General features: G+C 48.8%; 1 pseudogene; it reads right to left on the bottom strand.

Annotated features, from left to right (window-relative positions):
- Positions 1-980: 980 nt before the first annotated feature.
- LOC149334080 (cystatin-1-like) lies at positions 981-23,924 on the bottom strand (annotated as a pseudogene).
- Positions 23,925-24,937: the final 1,013 nt, after the last annotated feature.

Genomic DNA, 24,937 nt, shown 5'->3' with positions numbered 1-24,937 from the left:
TCGTCTGCAAAAAAGAAAACGAAAAAAAAACTTTTTTTTTCCATAGGCCTTCACATCTCTAGTCACCATGCGTTGGGATCCAAGACACGTTGTGTCAGCCACAGTTGAAGCTTCGGTTTTTAGCTTTTAGGCAAATGCTCCTTTTGTTGAGGTGATAGACAGTTAGCCCCTCTGTACGTTCGCCGTCTGTACGTAGATTTTTTTCTTTTATAATAAACTTCAGGTTTTCAGCCATACTTTTACAATGTAATTATTACACGATGCTCCTGTCTAGTGGATGCTTCAAAGCAAGGGAAGATTCCGAATGCGCTGTTGTGGGTATATACTTCTCTCTATCTTGATAAACCATGTAGCAATGCGCTATTAACTGCTTTACGGTCCATATCCAGAGAAAACCGCTGCAAATAATGACTTCGCTTTTTTATCGCGATTTTGAGGAGGAAATTTAACCGTTCCTCGTTTTATGTTTCTATGCAAGTAGCTTTTCTGCCATAGCGAAAGCTGGTATGCGACGTGAGAAACAGGAAGAGCGGCGTTTACATAGACGTCCATATAACGTAGAGTTCGCAGAATGTGTGACGGTCCCAGGAGAGTAAGAATTGTACGGAATGAAGGGGAGATTGAATGCAGTAGTAGTTGCGAAACAGCAAAGGTGGAGCAGTGGTTGAATGAAGCGTAGCGCGACAAGTGTTCAGAATGAATGCAGAATGTCAGAGCGCAGGGTAGCATTTCGGAGGAACTACGCCGCCTGTTGGGAGATGAATGACCGTGGCACTACGCTTGAGTGCGCTGCACTGGCGGCGCGATATCAGGTACGGGATTTTGTTATGTAGTGCAAAACTATAGCTACAGTTTCGTTTTCGCATCAAACTGAAAAGTTCAACCATCTGTCACTTTTTCAAACGCCAGTTTATTCATTTCAGAAGAAAATCTTCGGAGGGTATCCTGTTCCCAAAGAGCAGATAATAGTTTGAAGATTTTCAGGAAAATTCAATATAGCTTTCGTCATTTCAAACTATTGATTTGCATTCGAGGCTAGTCAATTCCCAGCTATCGTTCATGAGCTCTTCATAGATTACCGCAGTGCAAATTTGTTGGGCCTGAAAAAGAGAAAGATTACAACTCCTGGGTCACGCATGGAAGATACAATTCCGCTTCACAGATGCCTCACTTAATGTTTTTACCTCGATGTGACCAAAACCATGCCGCGTCTACAACAATAGCCGCTCGGCGGCTGTTCGGCACGCAGCTCGTGCGCCACGCGGTTCGCTGCTGAAGAAGACGAAGCTCGACGTTCCATCCTGGCCGTCTCAGTGTGCGCTGGCATCATCTCGGTGTTGGCGTTCCTCTGCCGTCTGGACGCGGCGCTACCTGTACCAACTGCTACGTGACACTGGTGGAGGTTGCGGGCTCGACGTCCCATGTCCAACACCTCTTCAGACAGCCGCTCATCGAGTCCCGACCAGCTACCCCTTGTCTGCACGCCCGTTCACCGCAGCAGCCGCCGCCTCCTGGGACTGGTCCCAGAGTTTGGTCTTCTCCCAAAAGAGACACGCACTCATCGACCTGGTGAGCATACCACCATGGCGCAGGCTAGCGCTTCACACTTGACGCTCCAGCAACCCCGCGTGCCAGCCAGCTTCCATGGCGTCACCTTCGAAGACGTTGAAGACTGGCTTGACCAGTTTGAGCGGGTTGCCGATTTCAACCAATGGAGCCCTGCGCAGAAGCTGCGGAACGTGTATTTCGCCCTCGAAGACGGAGCCAAGATTTGGTTCGAGAACAGGGAGGCCGATCTCCAAAGCTGGGATACCTTTCGCCAGCAGGTCCGGGACACCTTTGCTAGCACGGACCGCCGGGATCGTGCGCGGCGCCTCCTGGACGCCCGCGTCCAAAAGCCTAATGAGAGCGTTGCCATGTTCGCCGAGGACGTGACCCGTCTTTGTCGGCGCGCTGACCCAGATATGGCGGAATCCACGAAGCTCCGCCACCTGATGCAAGGTGTGAAGGACCAACTCTTCGCTGGTTTGGTCCGCAATCCCCCGCAGACGGTAGCCGACTTCATCAAAGAGGCGACCGCCATTGAGCGGGCCTTGCATCAGCGCTGCCGCCGAAATGACTCCTTGTGCGGTGAGCCAAGCGCCAGTGCGGCTTCTTTGAGCGTGTCCAGCGACAATGCGTCGCTGCGTGAGCTCATACGCGCGGTGGTCCGTGAAGAGCTCCAGAACCTGACCCTTGCCTCTTCTGATCCGACGGCTGCGGCTCTTACCGAGGTTGTGCGCGGCGAGATTCGCCAAGCATTTTCACCGCCTCCTCCAGTCATGCCGGAGCCACGCCCCATGAGCTACGCCGCGGCTCTCCGTTCCGAGTTGCCACCTGTGCAACGCTTGCCGTACCACCCGCCGCCGCCAACCGCTCCGTCACCGTCATTCTACCAGCGGCCTCAGCGAGGACCTGCCATGCGTCCACCGGCCCGGAAGGCGGCTGTTTGGCGCACTTCTGATCAGCAGCCGCTCTGTTACCATTGCGGGGAAGCCGGCCACCTGTATCGCCGTTGCCCCTACCGTGAAATCGGCCTCCGGGGTTTCCCACGTGACGCTCCCTGTCCCCGTTTCGGTGAGCGACCCCACGAAATAGATGAGTACCTTGCTGCCCATGACACCACCTCTACCTGCCGACCCCGATCTCCGTCTCCCGCACGCATCACGTCGCCCAGCCGCCAGGCTTTCCCAGATGGACGGCGGGGCCGGTCTCCAAGCCCGCGCCGGGGAAACTGAAAGCGGCGACCTCAGGGGGGAAGGTTGCTGACAGCGGATATAACGAAGACCCCCGAACGCCGCCGGAGCGCGATGCCGAGATCCCGATGCCGCCGCAGCCCGATTCTGTGAACCCGAGTTTCCCTGACACCGATGCAGTTAGCGCCGACCTCCGCATTCACGTTGACGGGCACCCAGTGACTGCTTTAGTTGATACAGGCGCGGACTTTTCGATAATAAGCAAGCACCTCGCGGATCGCCTCGGCAAGGTAAAGACAGCATGGGATGGACCTCAAATTCGTACTGCTGGCGGTCACCTCATGACGCCTGTCGGAAGATGCACTGCTCGAGTCACCATTGCCAATTCTGCTTTTGTTGGCACTTTTGTTGTTCTGCCGCACTGCTGCAAAGACCTGATCCTCGGAATGGACTTCTTGCGTGAGCATGGTGCCATCATAAACCTTCCTGATCGTCTGGTAACATTTTCGACCCCTGGAACGATTTCAGCCGACACCGAACCACGCAGAGTGGCCCTGCGCATAATCGACGCCGATGTGACCGTGCCTCCGCGATCCTGTGCCCTCGTTACTGTCATTTGTGACGACCGGTGCAGTGCTGACGGCGTAGCAGAACAGAACACTGCGCTTGTGCTCTCTCATGGGGTCTGCATCGCGAGGGGTATCGTCACGCTACGGAACGGCCTGGCAGATGTCCTTCTAACGAATTTCGGGACCGAACGGCAACACATCGCCAAGGGCACTGCGGTCGGATACTTCGAGGGAATCGCTGAAATTAACGACTGCCTTGCCCTCCAGAGCGAAACGTGCAATTCTTGCACACCTCAGCTGATCCTCGACGTGAACCCAGACTTACCCCCAGCCGATAGGGAGAGCCTAGTCGGCCTACTGCATCAGTTCCAAGACTGTTTCTCGTCTACGTCGGCAGTCAAACAGACGCCTCTCGCTAAGCACCGCATCATTACGGACTACAGTACCCGACCAATTCGACAAAACCCATACCGTGTCTCACTGAGGGAGCGTGAAGCCATAGCTGAACAAGTCAAAGAGATGCTGCAGGATGGTGTTATTCAGCCGTCGAGGAGCCCGTGGGCTTCGCCTGTGGTTTTGGTTAAGAAGAAGGATGGTAGTCTGCGATTTTGCGTTGACTACCGGAAGCTTAACCAGGTTACCAAGAAAGACGTCTACCCGTTACCACGCATTGACGACTCTCTTGACCGGCTGCGGCACGCGCGCTACTTTTCTTCGCTGGACTTAAAAAGTGGTTACTGGCAGATCGAAGTTGACGAGCGGGATCGCGAGAAGACAGCGTTCGTGACGCCGGATGGCCTTTATGAGTTCAAGGTCCTTCCTTTCGGTTTGTGTTCAGCTCCGGCAACATTTCAGAGAATGATGGACGCTGTTTTGTCGGGCCTGAAATGGCAGACGTGCTTGGTATACCTGGACGACGTTGTTGTATTTTCGCCAACGTTCGAAGAACACCTCCAGCGCCTCTTGACCGTGCTACAGGCTATAAGATCTGCCGGCCTGACGTTGAAGCCCGAGAAATGCCACTTTGGTTATGAGGAGCTCCTTTTCCTGGGCCATGTCGTCAGCCATCGTGGAGTCCGGCCGGATCCTGTTAAAACAGCTGCCGTCGCCAACTTTCCCACTCCTTCGGACAAGAAAACGGTCCGGCGTTTTTTGGGCCTTTGCGCGTATTACCGGCGGTTCATTGCCAACTTTTCCCGACTTGCTGCACCGTTGACGCATCTTACAAGAGAGGACGTCCCATTCGCGTGGACAGAACAGCAGCAGCAGGCATTTGATGAATTACGGCGACGCTTGCAATCCACGCCTGTCCTTGGTCATTTCGATTCTCGTGCGGAGACTCTCGTCCACACAGATGCCAGCAACGTGGGTCTCGGTGCTGTACTCGTCCAGTGGCAGGACGGTGCTGAGCGTGTAATAGCATACGCCAGCCGCACTCTGTCTCGTGCTGAATTTAATTATTCCACGACCGAAAAAGAATGCCTTGCCGTGGTATGGGCTGTGACAAAATTTCGACCTTACCTGTACGGCCGGCATTTTCAAGTTGTAACCGACCACCACTGTCTCTGCTGGTTGACGAACTTACGGGATCCCTCTGGCCGCCTTGCGCGTTGGAGCTTACGCCTTCAGGAGTTTGACATGTCCATCGTGTATAAATCAGGGCGCCAGCACAACGATGCCGACTGCTTGTCCAGATATCCAGTCGAAGCTGCGCTCGACGACGACGAACCGGACTTTCCTCTCATCGCAGCCGTAGACGCAGCGACTATTTCCAGTCAGCAACGTGAAGACCCGGCGTTGAAACCTCTCATCGACTTCCTGGAAGCACGTACCGAGGAGGTTCCCCAGCCCTTCGCAAGAACCCAGTCCTCCTTTTGTCTGCGCAACAACGTGCTGTACAAAGCCAACTTTTCTCCAACCGGAAGCGACTACCTCCTCGTCGTTCCAGCGAATCTCCGTGAAGAAATCTTGCAGGCGTGTCACGACGAGCCCACCGCAGGTCACCTCGGCTACGCCCGCACTCTGGCTCGGATCAAAAAGAGCTATTACTGGCCTAAGCTTGCAGCGACTGTACGACACTATGTGCGCACGTGCCGTAATTGTCAACGAAGAAAAACACCCCCTGTCAAGCCAGCTGGACTTTTGCATCCCGTTCAAGTGCCCAGACTCCCGTTTGAGCAAGTTGGCATGGACCTTCTCGGCCCTTTTCCAACATCATCTTCGGGAAACCGGTGGATTATCGTTGCCACCGATTACCTTACGCGCTACGCTGAAACCAAGGCCCTCCAGCGCGGCACAGCAGCCGAGGCTGCGAAATTTTTCGTGGAATGCATCGTCCTCCGCCATGGCGCTCCAGAACTAATTATCACAGATAGAGGCACCGCTTTCACTGCCAAACTCTTGGAATCCCTCATGCGGCTGAGTGGCACTACTCACAGGAAAACAACCGCCTACCATCCCCAGACGAATGGCCTGACCGAGCGCCTCAACAAAACTCTCGTCGACATGCTGTCCATGTATGTTGACGTTGAGCATCGATCTTGGGACGATATCCTGCCATATATTACTTTCGCGTATAACACGGCTCAACAGGAAACAACGCGGAGGACGCCCTTCTGTCTGTTGTACGGCCGCGAAGTGTCGACAATGTTGGAAGCAATGCTGCCCCATGATGGCCGCGACCCCGACGTTGGCGCCCAGGAGTTCACGCTTCGCGCAGAAGAAGCTCGACAACTTGCAAGAGTGCGCATCATGAACCAACAAGACCGTGACGCCCGACGTTACAACCGCCGCCACAGACTGATGACGTTCGCCCCGGACGACAAAGTGTGGGTATGGACCCCCATTCGACGCCGTGGTCTTTCCGAAAAACTGCTCAAGCAGTATTTCGGCCCCTACCGAGTTCTCCGTCAGCTAAGTGACGTAACCTATGAAGTTCTCCCGGATGGGGCTTCCCAGACTACTCGCCGTCAGCAGAGACCAGAGATTGTTCATGTAGTGCGGATGAAGCCCTATTTTTCGCGAGACATTCAGTGACTAAGTGCTGTGTGTTACTGTGTTTTTTTTTTATTTCTTTCTCTCTATTTTCTTGTTAAAGCATCGGGCCGATGCTCTTTCCGAGAGGGAGTGTAATGCCGCGTCTACAACAATAGCCGCTCGGCGGCTGTTCGGCACGCAGCTCGTGCGCCACGCGGTTCGCTGCTGGAGAAGACGAAGCTCGACGTTCCATCCTGGCCGTCTCGGTGTGCGCTGGCATCATCTCGGTGTTGGCGTTCCTCTGCCGTCTGGACGCGGCGCTACCTGTACCAACTGCTACGTGACAATATTATTATCATTTGCCGGTGACGGGCAAAATGTCACGCTACAGCAAAAACCCTTGACCGAAGCAAAAACTCGGCGTCGTGCAAAAAGTTCTTGGTTGGCTTACGGCCAGTGAGATAATAATTGCCACTACGGGAGAGGAAAAATCCCGTTGCCTTGAAGGGCAAGACGTCACCAGAAGGGCAGCTGCGTAACCAACCCTGTTAATGACCATTGGCATGAGGCAAATAACGCCACCAAACATTGTGCGTTATGGATAAGCCTTCTGCACAGCGCGGAAGGAAGCAGGTGGCTTTCAAGAAGAGTGACTTGAATCTCCCAAGCGCCAGTGGTCGATGCCGTTAAAACCCCCCCTAATTGTAATGCTTCTTCATTGCCAACATACTAGTTATTAGTTGTGTTTGATCCCGGCAGCGGCGGTCGAATTTCGATTAAAGGCGCAATTCTAGAGGCCCACGTACTTTGCGACTTCAGTGCACGTTAAAGAACCCCAGGTGGTAGAAATTATCTGAGCCTTTCTCTAAGGTGTCCCTCATAGTGTGAGCTGCTTTGGGACGTGAAAAACCCATAAGCCACACCAAACCTTATGTTTTCTTTTGAAGTATCACGTTCATTCCTGGGTTCTCTTCGTGTTGGCATTCGCTAAACGTCGGGTAAGATGAAAAGAGAGTGACTGCCTAGCAACTGCGGTCAATAAGGCCGCACCAGAGATCGAGCTTTACTTATACTGAAGCAAACAGCTTCGGCAAACGCCTACTCTAGGAGTTTCTCTAATGATTCTGGCCCAGTGTGGCAATGAGTGATCTTTGCATAGAACTATGACATCGCTATTGTCTTGGGGAGATTCGCATTGCAGGGATGAAAAAAGGAAGCATAACTCTCGCAACAATGAACTTACGAAAACGAATGAGTGCATGGAAATGCCATACTATTCTCTTTGCTTAACATGAAACAGTGGCTGCAAACTCGGCATGTCAAGGCCTGGGGTCTTTGTGACGCTCCTAAAAAGCACATTAAGGTAACGCGGCAAGGACGTCCCTGAAACATTAGTGCCAAAAAAGGCATAATGTATGGTAACTAAGGCGCCAAAGAATTTACTGATCTTTCCCTCTATTGTGCTAAACTTTCCAGCTCTTAAATTGATATGCTAATGTACAGAGCACAAGCAGAAAGAATAATTCAGCTGTTTTGAAAATTCAAAGCTTTCAAATTTTCTTTCGCCCTGCAGTGGGCGTAATAAGCCTGATAATTATTATCAAGAGTGCTAAGCAGGGGTGGGGATATGTGCGGATAAAGATACATAGTATGTACGCATTGATGACGCAGCTGCGGCGGTCGAGTTTTGTTGGAGGCGAAATCCCAGAGGGAAGTATATAGTGATGTCAGCGCATGTTAAAGAACACAGGTGGTCGAAATTTGCAGAGCCCGTCACTACGGCGTCCTGCATAGCCTGAGTCGCTCTGCGACCTTACCATTTGTTAAGAATAAGTGGCTCATGATTTTGCAATTCTGGGTCCTTGACACGTTTGGCGACGATATTAGAAGCAAGTTAAGCTCTGATCGAGGTTAAGCTGATCTCATCTGTTCGCGCCGCAGATGTATTTGATGAAGATGGCGAAGTGCAACGCATAGTGCAAGAGTGTGCTGCAGTTTAGAACTAGGCGTGCTCGGTTGCGGCGATAGCATACCTCTCGTGCTTCGTTGTTGATGTGTGTTGATGTGCCACTGTCTCCCTAGTGTTTGTAGATGGCTGATGTACATAAAATGTAGCATCATTGTAACAAATGCCATGTTGAAGAGAAAAAAAAGCGGCAATAGCATAGTGCTCACGTGCAGTGGCCAGCGAGGCTGATCTGTTCGCGTCGGAACGGTTTCTAATCTCAGTCACCTGCAATATGTATTTTTTTGTCATTTTTTATTTATTAAAGAAGAAGACGCTCGCTCATGGCAAAGACGAAGCCGACTCTACATTTCAGGCCTATTGCTATCGCCATATGTCTGTGGTCAACTCGGCTGACCTCAGATTGTTTTCGCCGCTGCTTCCGTCCTCCCAGTACCTTACAATATACCCGCGTCTTATATTTGAGGGACGTGCCGGGTAACAGCCCTAAAGCTCCGCAGCCGTACTTTCTCGCCACCTGCCATTCCTGAAGACGGTGAACATCAAGCCGTTCAAGTGGGCCCCGTTGTTATGTGCGCCTGCTCCCATCGATAACGGGCCCAGGCCATTTTCATCGGGACCGATGGGCAGGATGTCGAAGACTGGCTCACGTCTTACGAGCGGGTGAGCGTTTAAAGCAAATGGACCGAGGAGACAAAACTAAATAACTTGTCGGATCATTGAGGTGGGCATCTGAATTTGCTCTGCCTTCAAGACGACGTGCTACGAAGTGTTCGGTCGTCCTGCTGTCCGGAAAAGTCCTACCCAAACAACGCTTGCGCGAATGGTCTCAGAAGCTCGGCGAAAGCTTTACAAGCTACATAGACGATATCCTTAACCTATGCAAACGTGTCAACTTCACCATGTCGGAACCTGACAATATTAAACCATCCTTGAAGGGTATTGACGGCAACGCCTTTCAGATCCTGTTAGCGCGCGACTTGGCCACCGTTGCTGCAGTCGTCACCCTCTGCCAAAGCTTCGACAAACTGCGCAAGCAGAGGCTCCTGATTGGTCAGCACCCCTGGCAGGTTGAGTTGCTTGCTGGGCTGACGCCAGATGCTGCACCTCCTCGTTGTGGCAACGATCAAAGACTTTGTTCGTAAAGGAGTGACGCGTCAGCTCTCTCTTCTAGCGAGCTCCATATTTGGCTCCGGCTCGTCTCTGTGCTAAGAGCGTCAAACTTTTCAAGGCCTCACAAATCACCTCCTAATCTGATCGCAGTTTCTCCCGTGAAACTCATTGTATTATGCCATCATCAACCTTCATTCGCACTATCCTTTTCCTCCCCTTCACTTTCCCCTTTGTGGAGTAGCTGGCTAGGGCCACGTTGTCACCGGCCGACCTCTCCACCTTTTCCTCATTAAAATTCCTTTCTCTCTCTGTCGAGAGCATGTCTGTAATGGCGCTTCTGAAAACCGGTTCTCAGATTCATGCTATGGCGGAAAAGTTTTGTCCCTCGTTGTAGAAGGTAACGGCGGCGATTGCTGCAGTCTCACTGCGCACGCCCAGCGCTGAGTGCCTCAAGCGATCGTCAGCGTATACCGCTCGAGTTGGAATTCAGGACTTCCTGTACCCAATAAAATTCGCCGTGCTACCTTCCTCTACGCATGCTGTTATTTTGAGCAGATAATTTTCTTCCTCCATGAAGACATCATTGACTGTACTCGAGCGGAAGTCGGGTTCTCTAATCTGCCCAATCCTTTGCTGGACGCTACTCCTCCCGGTGCCTGTCTTAAAGCCCTCGGCGCCGGAGACATCGACATTCCCCCATGCTCTCCACTCTCTTGTGGCTCTCTCTGCGCCGACACTGCCATTTTTACTCTAGCCCATAGATTTCTGCACCGCTAATGGTCTCTGGATACTTTTGGTCTCTAGCCCGTTTTTTACCCTAACGCTCTGCGCCTTGGTGAATGACTGCAGTGTACGGCCCATCGCATCTCTGCCCATACGCGAGGAGACCGACTATACACAGCACCTCGCCCTGGACGCGCTCAGCTCTCCTTCCTGTGCGCCCGATCCCTCTTCTACCAAATTGTTCTTACGGTTCCTCGACGCCGACCTACCTGCGCCGCACAGAACATAGCTTCGCAATCTCCTTCATTAGTTCCACTCTTCATACGACGCTTACCATACTTCCTTGGGCCGAACTTCTACTGTAACCCTTCGCATCACCACTGGTGCTCACGCCCCATTGTGGCAGTGCCCCTATCGTGTGTCTGCAACAGAGCGCCAGACTATTGAGGAGCAGGTCGACCAAGTGATTCGAAACGGCGTCATTTAGACCTCAACAAGCCCTTGGGCATCGTCTGTTGCCCACGTGAAAAAGAAAGATTGCTCCATACGCTTCTATGTTGATTACTACCGTTTGAATAAGGTTACGCGCAAGGACGTCTATCCGCTCCCGCCCATAGTCAACGCAGAGCGCTTTTCCTCTCTCGATTTACGTTCTGGGTATTCGGAGGTTTTGATGGACGCGGCCTATCGCCTGAACACGGCTTTTGTGGCTCCCGACAGATTGTATGAATTTACCGCGATGCCATTCGACCTTTGTAATGTCCCTGCGACCTTTTGAAAGGACGACGGACAGTTTTTCTGGCTTGGTGCCCCCGATTGTGGCACCCATTTAATCTGCCTGAAGCAAGTTTTGACCTGTCTCTCTGGCGCCGGCCTGCAGCTCATCTTGAAGAAATGACGTTTTGCTGCACGTCAGCTGATTATCTTAGGCCACGTTGTCTCCAAGGAAGGCACTTGTCCCGACGCCGCCAAACGTCATGCTGTCGCTGCTTTCACAAAGCCGATTTCCACCAAAGACCTGCGCAGCTTCCTAGGTGTGTGCTCTTACTTTCGGCGGCTTCGCGACCATGCCTAGATTGCTGGCCATTCAGCACACCTATCCAAAGTTCCGATTTATCACTGTGGTCTCCGGCGTGCGAGGATGCCTATAACACTGCGCTTCCGCCTCAAAGCACTCCCTATACTGCGGCAATCTGACTCAACCGCTCTTACGGAGGTTCACACGGACGCCAGTGGTGTTGGCGTCGACGCCGTACTCGTCCAGGACATCTCTGGTTACGATAAATACGTCGCTGGCTATGCTAGCCGCCCGCTTACCAAGGCTAAATCTAATTACCCCGTTTCGGAAAAAGGGTGCTTGGCCATCGTATGGTCACTTGCCGAATTCCGCCCTTACCTCTAGGGCCGCTTTTTTGACATTGTGGCGGACCATCATGCACTTTGTTGCCTTTCCTCCTTGAAACAGCCTTCCGGCCGCCTTACCCGATGGTCTCTTCGTCTGCACGAATAAAACATATGCGTGGTCTATTCCTCCGGCCGTAAGCCTCAAGACGCTGATGCCCTCTCCCGCTGCCGAATTCCAGCCGCCATCGCCAGCCCTTCCACAACTGACGCCTTCCCACCGCCGCTTCACATAAGCGATATGCCCACAGTGCAATGTGCCGACCCCTGGATCGCTTCTATTTAATTTTGTCTTTTTTGCACGGTTGATCCTCTATCACGTTCTCTCCGCCACCATGCTTCCCATTTCGCGGTTTGTGACAATCTCCTATACCGCCGGAACTGCTTCTCAGACGGCCGCAAGTCATTTCTCGTTATTCCTCGCCACTTGCGCGCGCCATTATGCGCTTTGTTTCACGCCGACCCACAGTGCGGTCAGGCTGCAGTTTTCAAGCCGTACACTCGTTACCGGCTGCGCTACTACTGGCACAGCATGTACACCTTCGTACTTAAATACCTACGCTCCTGCCTCTGTCCTGTCAACGTCAAAAGGCATCTCATCGTTTTTTTTTTTGGAGAGCTGCAGCCACTCCCTTGCCCACCACCCCTTTCGCCCGCATCGGCATTGATTTCTACGGCCCACTTCTGTACACTGCGGCCCGGAGCCGTTATGCTGTCGTTGCGGTCGATCATCTGAAGAGGTATGCGGAAAGCGCCGTCCTTCCGTCTGCCAGAGCGACAGACGTTGCCTCCTTCCTTTTGCAGCGGTTCGTCCTTCGTCACGGTGCGCCTCGTGAACTGCTTAGCGACCGCGGACGCGCCTTTTTGTCCAATGTCGTCAAAGCGCTGCTCTCTCAGTGCCAGATATCTCATCGAATCTCTTGCGCCTATCATCCGCAGACCAACGGCCTCACCGAAAGATTTAGCAGCACCCACGGCGACAGTGAATATAATGCATGCATATAATACTGCTCAGGAGTCCACTACCCGATTATCTCCTTTCTGTCTTCTTCACGGCCGCCATCCGTCTGCTGCAATAGTTAAAGTTCTGTCGTATCAATCTGACTTCTCCGAATGTACCCCTGCTTCCGAAGCCACGCATTACGCAGAAGAATGCTGCCGAATTGCCCGCTTACTCACGGCTGACACCCAGTCTCGCCATAAAATTCGCCACGCCCAAGCTCGCACCACTTCACAATTCTCTCGTGGCATCTTTTTGTGGCTCTGGATAGCGACCAGTACTCCTGGCCTGTCATAGAAATTTCTATTCTCCACGTATTAGGGCCCCTACCGCGTCCAGGAGCACACATCCCCTGTTAATTACGTTGTCGAACCCCCATGCCGTCTTCGGATCTCCGCGGCCGCGAGACTAGTCATGTCCAGCGCTTTTTTTAGAGATTCTTACTGATATTAATAACGCTCCCTTTCCACTGAAGAAATTCTGCCAATCAAAAAAAAGTAAGAAACCATGGGTCGACAAAGACATGTTGCAGTTGATAAGAAAACGAGATAAACTTTACAGGCTGTTTTTAGAAAGAAGATGTCCTGAAGCGCAGAAAACGTTCAAAAAATTTAAGAACTTCGTCACAAATCAACTTCGCCTCTCTAAAAAGCAATATATTTATAACCGATTTGATTCAACTGGTGGACAATCTGAAAAAGTTTGGAAGGTATTAAAATCTATCTTCGGTAATTCTTCCAAACCGACCATAAAAATTTTTCATGAAGGGATTGAATTAAAAGGGGCTGATCTAGCAGATGCCTTTAATGACTACTTTCTTTCTTTGCTGACACATCAAGCGGTGACGTAAATCTGTCCTATATGAGTGCCCGAAATGATGAAACAATATTTCTAACACCGGTTGCAGTAAAAGAAGTAATTACAGAATTTTTAGCGCTTAATAATAGTAAAGCTACAGATGCGGCAGGTTTTCAATACAGCCCATAAAATTTACTATCAACATTCTTGCACCTTGCCTCGCCCATATCTTCAACTTATCCCTGGTTTCCGGTATTTTCCGCGTCTTATGAAAAGGGCCAAAGTGACAGTAGTGTATAAAAAAGGAAACAAAAATAAAATGGAATTGATGTCTAGCGCCTCAAGCCTTACAACCACGCCATCTTACCGTCGGCGTAAGCCGCCAGGATGTCTCCTCTCCTCCTCGGGGGGTGATTGTAAAGAAGAAGACGAACACTAATGAAAAAGACGTAGCTGGCTCTGCTGTTCAGCCCTATTGCTATCGCCACGTATGTGCGTGCTGAACAAGGCTGTCCTCAGACTGTTTTCGCCGCGGCTTCCGTCTTCCCACTCGCTTTCGATAAAGACCCGTCTTAAAATTCATTTTATTACTCATTCATTTATTTATTTATTTATTTATTTATTTATGCAAGGTCAAGAAAGAGCCTTGAGTGATGTCCGGGGTCTTGAGCTTTTGTAATGAAGTAGTCGTTTTGCTCTCAAAACCACACAAATTACAATGGTCGGCATCGATGTGCTATGCTTATCTTTTTGAGAAGAGAGCGCAAAGAGGACCTAATTGTAGAATAAGCAAAATATTAATTGCCGACAATTGGTTAACATCGTTGGAAGTCCATAAAATATTCGTAATTTATCCTATTGCAAAATATTAGTCGCTCTGCTATCTCGCGTAACCTTGAACAACTGCGGTATTACGGTAACGCTTCTTCCACAAGCGACCTGCGATCTTTTCCTTCTCGTTGTAATCGATATTAGCGTTGAAATCTCTGGAACGGTTTTCCTCAAGTTGCCTAGTATCCTCAAAATTTGGGAAGCCAAAAATACTCCTGCATGTGATGGGTAGCTGATTTGCGCAGAGGGTTAAGCAGAGTGCTCAGCTGGCGACAATGTCAATTAAGCAGGGACGGCTTACCTTTTGACTGACTTCAGCTCTTTAAAGCTGTCTCATTTCTATGTCTGTGTGCATGTTCTGTTCCGTTTTTTTTTAGCGCTTATTTTCACCTCACATAGATCTTTCACCTCTCGCGTGTGGATGCCGCTTGATTCATCGCTCAATTTGATATTTGGTGCAAACTATGCAACATTATTCTCCCTTTCGACGTATTAGGTGATATAAACTGAAAGCTAACGCTGAAAACCGACCAAATTATGTGAATAAGGCATGCACATAATCGCTGTGATTGCTGTAAAGTGGCGTTAATGCCAACGAACGATGTCGCTGAGAACTCTGCACACTTCAATGAGGCTCTACAGACGTTCTCTGTGCTTAGCCATGACTTACCTCCTCAGTTACCGCCCGACATTTAGAAGGAGTGTAAGAATCAGTACAGTCAGTCAAAGCTGTTTCGAAGGTCACCTGGTAGTTCGTTCCTTCAACAATCTGGAGGAAAAAAAACGACCTGGTGACATTGACCACGCATATACTGATGGGCTGGCACAGAGCTTGCTACCAAGTCGATACAAAAAGGTCGCCTGACGGCATAAGTTGCTGTGGTCGGTCATCTGTCAGGCGCAGTCTACGCTGGCGAGAATCACAGGGTGGATGCGGAGCGCAAAGGAAGGAGAGGCTGCTCGGCATGCATTTCGAATTTAACTGTCCGTGCTCGTCCTCACAGACAAAGAACGCGCCGCTGATTTCGGTTTTTCTCGTCTTGACAACCGGCTTCAAGGCTCCGGCTGTGAGCGGCGACTCGGAGCGATTTAAGTGAGCGCTAGACTCTATGGCGGCGCTGCATTTCGATTGACTTATTCGCCAAATATTCCAGGCGAAGACCTGCTTTTTCGCCTGTTTTATATGTTATGACTCCTTCCTTGCAGGCACACGGCCACGCCACTATGCTGAATGCCCGATATACTACATGCAGACCACTCTGGAATTGCTGGCACTATGCGAGCCATATTAAACGCCGCTCGAAACTTAAAATCCTACGACGCTTGAGGAGTGTCGACGAACACCCAGCGCTGACTCTAAACGGCCGGCGGCGATGCGATTCGTTTTGTGATTTCAGTCGAAAAATGTCAGTCGCAAAACAACTTGTGGCGAATAGAGTACTAAAATAATTGAAACCTTAGCACACAGATTATTGTATAGCCGCATCTACATTGTACAGTCAGGCCGGAATGAAACGCGAACACGCATATTTCATACATTTCTGCTTTGCAGCGAGATATTCCTTTACAACCTGTTTTCGATTATGCATTTCAGTAGGCCCTTTACCCAGACACATGAATCAGGCTAGCTGTATACTTCAGCTTAAAGTAGGCAGGTAAAATATTTTGTTTTCTTGACATGCTCTGTTCGCGTTTCATTCTGGCCTGACTATACATTGCACAGCAAAAAGTTAGAGAATAAGTATATGAGTAAAAGTTGTTTCCTTGGCCCCTTTTTGTTTTTCCGGTCTAGGCAAACGCGTTAGTAGCGTTCACAAGTAAATAAAAGCATGGTAAAAAGCATGAAACAAAATCTTGTCGTCTGCCCATCTCACTGGCGCTAAAGGTTGCGCAAAAATTAAAGGTGACCCGGAACTTTCGAAATGAGTCGCCGAAAGCAGCAAATGCATTATCAAATAATGCACAGCAGATGCGCGTGCCTGCGATCGTTTGAGGTAAATTCTCGTGCGTTGGGTGACGAGCAAAGTGACCAATCCGCGTTGCTGAGGCTTTGGGATGATTGAACAAACAAAAGATGACCATAAATATACACAGAGAATGCAAGATGAACAGTCCACAGCAAAGAAGCGCTCATTACTGAGCTTAATATCACTCTAGGGGCAAGACATGTAAAAGCTACGGGCGTGCGGGGCGCCGCTGGGCCGCTTTGATACCGACGAGCGCTGGTGCACCGAACAAAGTAGCTGTGTAAAAGCTTTTCACTCAGTCCACGGCGGCGAATGGGCGTCCACACACATACACGGTCACCCAGCGTGCTTTCCGTGTGGCACCGGCATAGATCGTAGCTTAGGGTGTCGGTGGGCTGTTGCTCCGTTATACTCATCCGGGCAAGCCATCGGGCTCCTCTTCGCGCAGAAGGTAGGCGACAACTTCGAGTATATGTGATGTAATTAGGCCATTTTTGCTATATTGCCCTGTTGAGATTTGTTTTCTCTGCTGCGCAATGCTGTAGACTGTACTAGTGAACTGTGACCTCGTCAGACCTGAACCACTTGTTGTCATACTTCCCTCTCTTAATTTGAAAGAGAAATAATCTCAACTGAACTGTATTTTATGGGCTAAATTCGTTAAAGCTGAACTTTTTTGTGCAAGATTAAGGACCTGAGGAATTTCGCGATATGTCCTTGGCAAGGTTTGCTCTCTATGCATCAGAGGACGTGCTCTTGTTGAAACATTGGCTAGAACCTTGAGGCTATCTTCAAACACCAGCGCTAAAAGACATGCCCTGAAAGCAAGGAACACACACACACTGCGCCTTTCTGTGTATCGTTTTTTCAGTCCATGTCTTTTAGTGCTGATTCTTGAAGATATGCTACACGAAGTCGCTCAGCGAGCCACCTTGAGGCTTTTCCCTCCCTTGTTAATTTTGTGAGAGGATATCGATAACTTATGTCACTTAGAACTATTATTAATCTAGGGTTTTAGGATTACAATAATATCAATGCGTTGAAGAGATACGGGTGAACCTGTGATGAGGGTGAACAGTCACTGCCATGTTTGAAGCGTGCGGCTAGAAGTTTAACGTCACCTCTTCCTCTGTAGAAACCACTGGAGATGTGTCAAGTTATGCTGCCAACAGCAGTCTACTTGAGTATGCTGGCGAACATGTTGGAGAACATGGACAGAAGTCACTGGCGAAACACACCACTGTATTTGTTTCCCTGTGGCAGCTCACAGAAAATTGACAATTTTCATGTGTACATTTATGAGCATGATTTATATGATTGGTGCGCCGTTTGCGGTGTAGAGTTGTTTGCTAAAGAGCACTTTCCAGGAAATTTCAAGAATTTTGATGAATTGACCAGGCAGTGGTGTCATTTGAGTGCAGGGTTCCTCAGAAAAAAATCCCCAATGACTTCAACCTACGTGCAGTTGTAAACGAATATGGCAAGTAGAAAGGCCATCGCGTTTGTCTTCCTGTTTATGATTTTATTAGTGCAGAGGAGAAACACGAAAGCTACATTTATGATTCGCGAGAGTTTATACTTATATCGTAGGTCTTCGTTCTAACTGTGACGAGAAATGAAGTTGGAATTTTGTCCTCAAATTTCCTCCCAAAATTAGAAGCCTGAGGCAGGTGCCAGCGATAGCAGCTCCAAGCCTGGTAAACTATTAGATTTGATGGGAGATGCCGCCGCTCTTTTTATATAGTTATATAAAAATCGGAGTAGTTTTTCAACACTACTTAGGCTCTCAGTGACTCTAGGTACACGTCAAAGGGAGCTGTGCAGCCATGAAGCTTTTGATAACTTATTATTAAGCTGGTAGTTTTTGAAAAGTATTCAGCTTTTAACCACTGGGCGTTTATGGTACGAGAAATAAAACAGGTTATTGGGAAAAGGAAACGGGGCAGTGAGTGCCTACCACCACGGGGGACACCCTAACGGGGCCGTAATGGAAGAAATAAAGGGGGCAGTGAATGAAGAAACAAAGAAACAGGGGCCGCAGTGGAGTGCTCCGGAATAATTTCGACAACCCGGGGATGTTTAGCGCGCTCTGATATTGCACCGAACACAGGCGCCTGTTGGGTTTCGCCTCCATGGAAACGCGGCTGCCGCAGCCACGTTCGGTATAGCCACTTGTGGGGGACAAAAGCAAACTCTCCTTGACTATGGCCTCCTGATCACTTCTTTCCAGCTCCTTTAAAAAGAACAGTCAATTTGACTTTTTTGCACGATCTCTTGTAGCTCCAAACAAGCAGCAATATTGTCCGGAATTCACATTTTAACAGCCGCCGTGGTGGCTGAGCGGTTATGGCGCTCGGCTAACATTAAAGACGATGGTCGATTGCGGCCGCAGCAGCCGAATTTCGATGGAGGCAAAATTCTAAAAGCTCGCGCACAGTGCGATGTCACTGCACGTTAAAGAACCGAAGGTGGACGAAATTTCCGGAGCCGTCCGCTACGGTGTCCCTCATAGCCTGAGTAGGTTTGGGGCGCGAAACCCTCATACACCAAAGCAATCACATTTTAATCGCATGTTTACTGCATCTCACGCCTACACTCATTAGACAATGCGCCCAGTCAGCCGAGTGATCCAGCGATACACTGGATAGATATACTCAGATCGAAGTGCTGCTTTCTTTGTGTATTTCAAGTGTTTCAATACTGCGGGACAGTATTGTATTTGTAAAAAATTTAAAATGAAGCAGTTCGTCTACTCTCCGGAAATCCTTAAAGTCTTCCGGAAAGCGACGGTGACTCTCCCTTATAATATGTAGTGATGTCTTTGAATCACATGCGGGAGGTGCTTGGTTCGATCCCCAGTGCCACCGGGTACCCACCGGTGAAACAATGGCTACAAAGGTTCCCAGGTCTGGTGCTGAGCTTATTCAAGGTGACATGCTTGGGCAATGGGTCTTTGAACCTGCCTTGATTAAACGAAAATACCTTGTGCCATGGCACTGTTTGCCGCAGATGCCCTTGCGCCATAAAAATTCGATATCATCAAGCGCCATTGGAAACTATCTGCGTCTCTGTTCGGAGCATCACTCTGCTATTGTCCGGACTAATCCTGAGTAGAAAACTTCTTGGCATGTGGTTCTTTGTGATGATTTCACGTGCATGCAGGTTTGATTAGTAAAAAGCATGGAAAGTTTTCGAACAAGAGGAAACTAAGGGAAAGCTTCGCACACAGATTAAAAATTATCTGAGCCAGGGTTTCGAAACGTTTAGAGAAGCAGGAGTAGAGGCGGGCTACGCTGGTAACACGTAGTCTACTGTTGCTGCTTTCAGTGCATTCCCGTATGGAATGTATAGAAGGACCTTGCAACAAAGCTTATCAGAAGAAATAAGCACTGACATGGCCCATTTCGAAGGTAAAAGTTGACGTGTGTAGACCGGTTCGGTTTGCTAACACGTTTTTCTTGACTGTAATTGATAATCACCGCAAAACTGGCAGTCGACAGTGCACTTGCCTTTCAAGATAAGCTATGCGTTACGTCATTACTCCGCGGGAATTTCCGCTCTACATTTGTAAAACCACGAGTTATTATGTTTTCAGTGTTTTCGGAAATACTACAATGCAGCTTCTTCACATCAGGCGGCTGAGAGGAGTACTCCCCTCCAGAGCAAGATCGTGAACGGAAGCCCCGATACCATAGCGTAGAGGCGGCACCTTGGTTTCCTCTTCGTAACTTTTTTATTGGTCCTCTACTATGCCTTCTATTAAACGCCATAATGTAGGTACAACATGCAATAACGTTGTAAGAAAACGAAGCCGTTAACGCTCGCACATCATCGAGTCTAACTCGAAAAGCCAGACAGCTGCCCTCTCTCCCTGAAGAACAATGAAGCTGTGCAATCCAGAATTTAATGGTTAGGCAAAAACTCTCTGGGGCCTGGTTGCCGCGTGATTCCTTGTGGGCAGAGAGGAAAAGCCATATATAATAATGGCATGATAGAACTTCTGATTGTGCAGTGGCTTTGGTACCTCGGTTTCACTGCCATAATGATGACCTAGGAAAACCACTGGGAGCGGCTCGCAACGTGCACACCACCTCTCTGGGTTTGAGGCCTACTTATTCCGGGTACATGAGCATCAGAGAGTGCATAACATGTGCAAGTTAATCAGATGAGAGACATATTGATGCTAGTAATGTTGTTATTGCAGCAAAAAGATCAGATTTACAAAACCGACTGGAAAAGCCTAAGTTGTTTTGATATGCAACACCTGGTAGGCATCATACAAACCACATACAGCACGCAGAACCATTATTTTTATTTAGTTATTTATTTATGAATACTGCGATCTTGTACACAAGATCATAGCAGGTGGGAAACAGTGTATTAAGATACAAAAATACAGACACATACTTCCAAAACATAATTGCACATAGACAAATCAGAAATTTCCGGAGCCCTCCACTACGGCGTCTCTCATAGCCTTAGTCGCTTTGGGATGTTAAGCCCCATAAACCAAACCAAACCAATACTATAGAAGGATGTGCTAATGCTAAAACATTAAAGGCCTCAAAGGCTTCTTGAGCTTGCATCAAGCAATTTATAATAAGTGCTTGCGGGAAGGTGGATAAATATTGCTGGGGCGTATTAACTGCGAATTCTGTGCACGGTAACTCTATATCATAAAAGGCTGTGGGATAAGTGGTGGGCAATAATCAGAGGAAGAGAGAGAGGCGTGAATCTCATTGTATAACAGAAAAAGTGAAGCGCGAACTTTTTACCGAGGTTAGACATAAGAGATTTGTATGAGTGACCACTATCGATGTTGGGGACAAGTTAATAAACAGAGCATGATTATTCTCTAGGTGGAGGCTTGCAACACAAACAATCGTACGTATGTAACTGTGAAAGATAGCAAGGACGTACTTTCTTTAAATGTGTGCGGAAAATTACAACTTAGTTTAAGACTGGCTAAGATCTATTGGATACCTTTGAAGAAATCTATATTTTTAACATGGCAGATGGCAGATCCAGGTCGGACATTGCCTTGCAATATATTGGCGCACAGAAAACAGTGTGATCAGCTTTGAACCAATATAGACATTCAACATCGCAGATTGCAGACCGGACATTGCCTTGAAATAGTTTGGCGCACGGTAAGCACTATGATTAGCATACTGAAATAATAGTACTCAATAATGGCAGCAATGTTCAACAGTATGGCAAGGGAACAGCAGTTCACATTAGATAGCGGGGAGCTTGAAGTGTAGTGGGTGCGGTATGTGTAAGTGGTATGTCTGCTTAGGGAAGGTAGTGACCGCTGATCTGTGTCATAAACGGGAATTAACTAGAAGTATAAGAATGAGGTGAGGCGCATAGAGAAGATTCTCTGAGATCATCAATGGCAGTTTACCAATATCCCTCAAGAGAAAAGTACACAACAGCTGAATCTTCGCGGTGCCCACGTACGGGGCAGAAACGTGGAGGCTAACGAAAAGGGTTCAGCTTATGTTAAGGACAATGCAGCTAGCTAAGGAATGAAATATGATATTTTTAACGTTAAGAGGCCACAAGCGGGCAGAGTGCGTTAGAGAACAAACGCGGGTTATTAAGGCGGAAGCCTTTAATGTCTCATCGTTGTAAGCAGCAGTTGTCGACAGAAAATGTCACGCTTTTCATTTGGTGGAAACGGTCGTGACGTCACAGTGCGCGAATTTCAAACGGGGCCAATTGCACTTTGGCTAGTAACCATACAACCAATTGAAGGGATCGTATAGTGATGCTCCAAGTAAGTGGGACTGAGCTTAATTAAGTGCTTAATTACCCAATTAGCCTAATTAGCTTTACTAGTCAGGCCATATAAATAAATAAAAGCGATTAAGAAATTGGTCGAGCTCAGGAATCGAACCCCGGTCTTCGGCGTGAGAGACGAGCACGCTATCCACTCCGCCATGCCAGCTCGATGGTTTGGAATGTACAAAGGCGCGTCTAGTGAATACGGTGTCTTCACTCACTCTCATCCTCCTCCATTCCCTTCCCGCGAGGTTTAGGTGTCCACTGACAAATCAGAGACAGATACATTTCCTTTCCTCAAAAACCAATTTACCGACGAGCGAGGCGTAGAGCCGAATGGGCGATGGCGTTCTATGGACTCCTTGGCAGCGTTGCAAGACGCTGTCGCGTTCCACTCTTAGGGGCGAAGCTTAACATCTTAACCACACATCAGTGACCACACTTTAGGTCAAAAAAGTGCCCCCCCCCGAATTTTGACGGGTGTCCACCTAGATATGTGCGACAGTTACTGCGTAATTTCCTTTCCTCAAATACAATTTTCATTTTCTTCATTACGGCTCCTCTTTATCTATCTTCTTTCGCTCCCACCTCCCTTCCTCTACGGTGCGGTTCAGGTGTCCACCGAGATGACAGAGAATTACTGCGCCATTTCCTTTCCTCAAAAAGCGTTGCATTCAAAGGGCAAGGCATCGCGCCGAACGGGTGGTGGTGTTCCGTGGACTCCCTGGCTGCGCTACAACGCGCTGTCGCGTTCCACTCCTAAAGGCGAAGCTTAAGCGTCACTAATTAGCAGTTAATTAGTATTAAGGCATTAATCAGTAATTAACAATTAATTAGTGATTTGCCATCACTTAGTAATTAGTACTCAAATATATGTGACGCCACCAGTGCCACAAAAACAGCGAAGGTGGCGCGGAAAACGCTTCCGCCTCTACACACTTTAGACAGTCAAAGTGCCCCCTGAATTTTTGACATTCTATTCGAAATGAAAAGGAATAAATGAGCTTCGGCGTGCATGTAATGCAAGGGCGAGATAACTGCTCGTCCTTAACAATAACGGAGTGGATTCCAAGAGAAGGCAAGCGTAGCAGTTGTTGGCAGAAAGTTAGCTGGGCGAATGAAATTTAGAACACTGAGGGGATACGGTAGTTGCAGCTTGCAAACGACAGGGTCAATTAGAAGAACATGGCGGTAGTCAGGCAGATGATGATGATGACGCGTACGGCTGTATAGCTATCATTATCATAAACGATGAGTAATAGCGACCTGTCACAGATAATCGCGCACCTATCGCCGACAATGCTGAACAGAAGAAATGCGGTCAATGCCTTGTGGCGTGCTGAATTCTATGGTAAAAGTTATAGACATCAGCCCAGTCCCCGATCAGAAAGGTAGGTAAGTTCATCACATTTTGCTTTCCAGGAATTTGGTTGTCGGTGCTCAAATTGGAGCGATGCCTGTCACCTGGGAAATGTGCTTGATGAGTGAATGAGCAGTACTAAGGGATCAGCGCCGAAACGTACGCAAATATAGGCAGTGCCATGTGTGTTTTCATTCGTCCTTCTCAAATCATAAACCCGTGACCAGTTTCCCGCGTTTTGCTTTTGCTTTCCTAAGTTAACTTAAAAATACTCCAATTAGCTACGCCGGATCATAGCATTAACTTCATTTCTTGTAAACTTAAACGTGACCGCACTAGAGTGGATTTAGGAAACTACTTGAATTGTGCCAAGAATATTTTTTGAGTGCTGCCAGTATTTCCGGCGAAATTCATTCATAAAAATTACAATAGCTCCACACCAGCAGTAGGTTTTGTAGAAGGGAAACCAAGCTTCAGAAATTCTTGGAAGCACATACCTGCTCTTGGACCTCAGTTACCATAAGCACAGTGAGGTATGTTCCACCGATACTTTGGGGTTCCTTCATAAGGGCAAAGTCTGCCATCTGGGAGTACTTGGGATCACTCTTGGGATCGACCGGATTGTAGCCACCAAAGTTCCCACGAGCCTGTGCTCCAATGGCGTAAAGAGCGAATAAAAAAAGTGATCCTTTGCACATTTCCTGTAAGAAAATTATAATCAGACAGCAGACACTTGAGAGAAGAAACGCGATTGCAATAAAGAAGTTTCGAGTCAATTTACGGCATGGAGTTTGATAATACGGTCACTTTTCGATACAGCCTTTCCTTGAAGGAATATCATAAATTATACCGACGCAGCGCTCTCAGTCTAAGCATTGTATTTCATGGCTGAGGACTTGTGCGGCGATCATAGGAAAGAAGAGTGAGCAAAATATTTAGACCCCAACCTATCTGCAAGAACATTCCCGTGAACGTTTTTTCCCGGTGTGTGCGGCCTTTTCAAGCCACATAATGACGTCTTCGGTTCAGACATTACTGGGTGTCGGCTGAATGAAGAGGTCTGAGACAAAACGCTACCTATAGGGGTGAGATGATGACGGGCAGCTGTGTTACGTACTGCGTAGCACTGGTGCCAAATAATGTTGTCATTGCTACAGCCCCTCCACGCCACTCGCAATGGCACTGTGTCCCCTGGACCTGGCCAGGTCCATCATCAACCGCCACCTGCTCTTTGACCACCCGCACCCGAGGGTCGCTAGGGGGAACCCACCACGACTACCCCCTTCTTCCGGTCTCAGCTGGCAGGAGAGGAGCATCCTCCTGGATCAGCGAGTGGGCACTACCAACACGCGATCCCGACTTCACCGCCTGGGGCTCACCACATCTCCATCCTGCAGCTACTGCAACAGTCCTGAGGAGATCCTGGAGCGCCTCTTCCTTGAGTGCCCGGCTTCTTCTGCACAAACAGTCAACTTGACTGGAGGCCTCCGCCTCTTTGGCCTACCATGCTCCTCGACCCTATCGAAAAATCTCATATGAATTCATGTGTCTCGTATCATTCCATATGTGTTACATACGAGCTATATGTGTCAGATATGTGTCTCGTATGAACTCGTATGTATCCCATATGAGTTATATGTGTCAGTATATGTGTCTCATATGAACTCGTATGCCGCCTATATGAGTTATATGTGTCAGTATATGTGCCTCA

Source organism: Amblyomma mixtum, chromosome 8, assembly GCF_055824585.1.
Source record: "Amblyomma mixtum isolate Tamu chromosome 8, ASM5582458v1, whole genome shotgun sequence".
In the NCBI taxonomy this organism is placed as follows: domain Eukaryota; kingdom Metazoa; phylum Arthropoda; class Arachnida; order Ixodida; family Ixodidae; genus Amblyomma; species Amblyomma mixtum.
The sequence above is the reverse complement of the archived record's forward strand: the minus strand, read 5'-3'. Positions and strand labels throughout refer to the sequence as shown.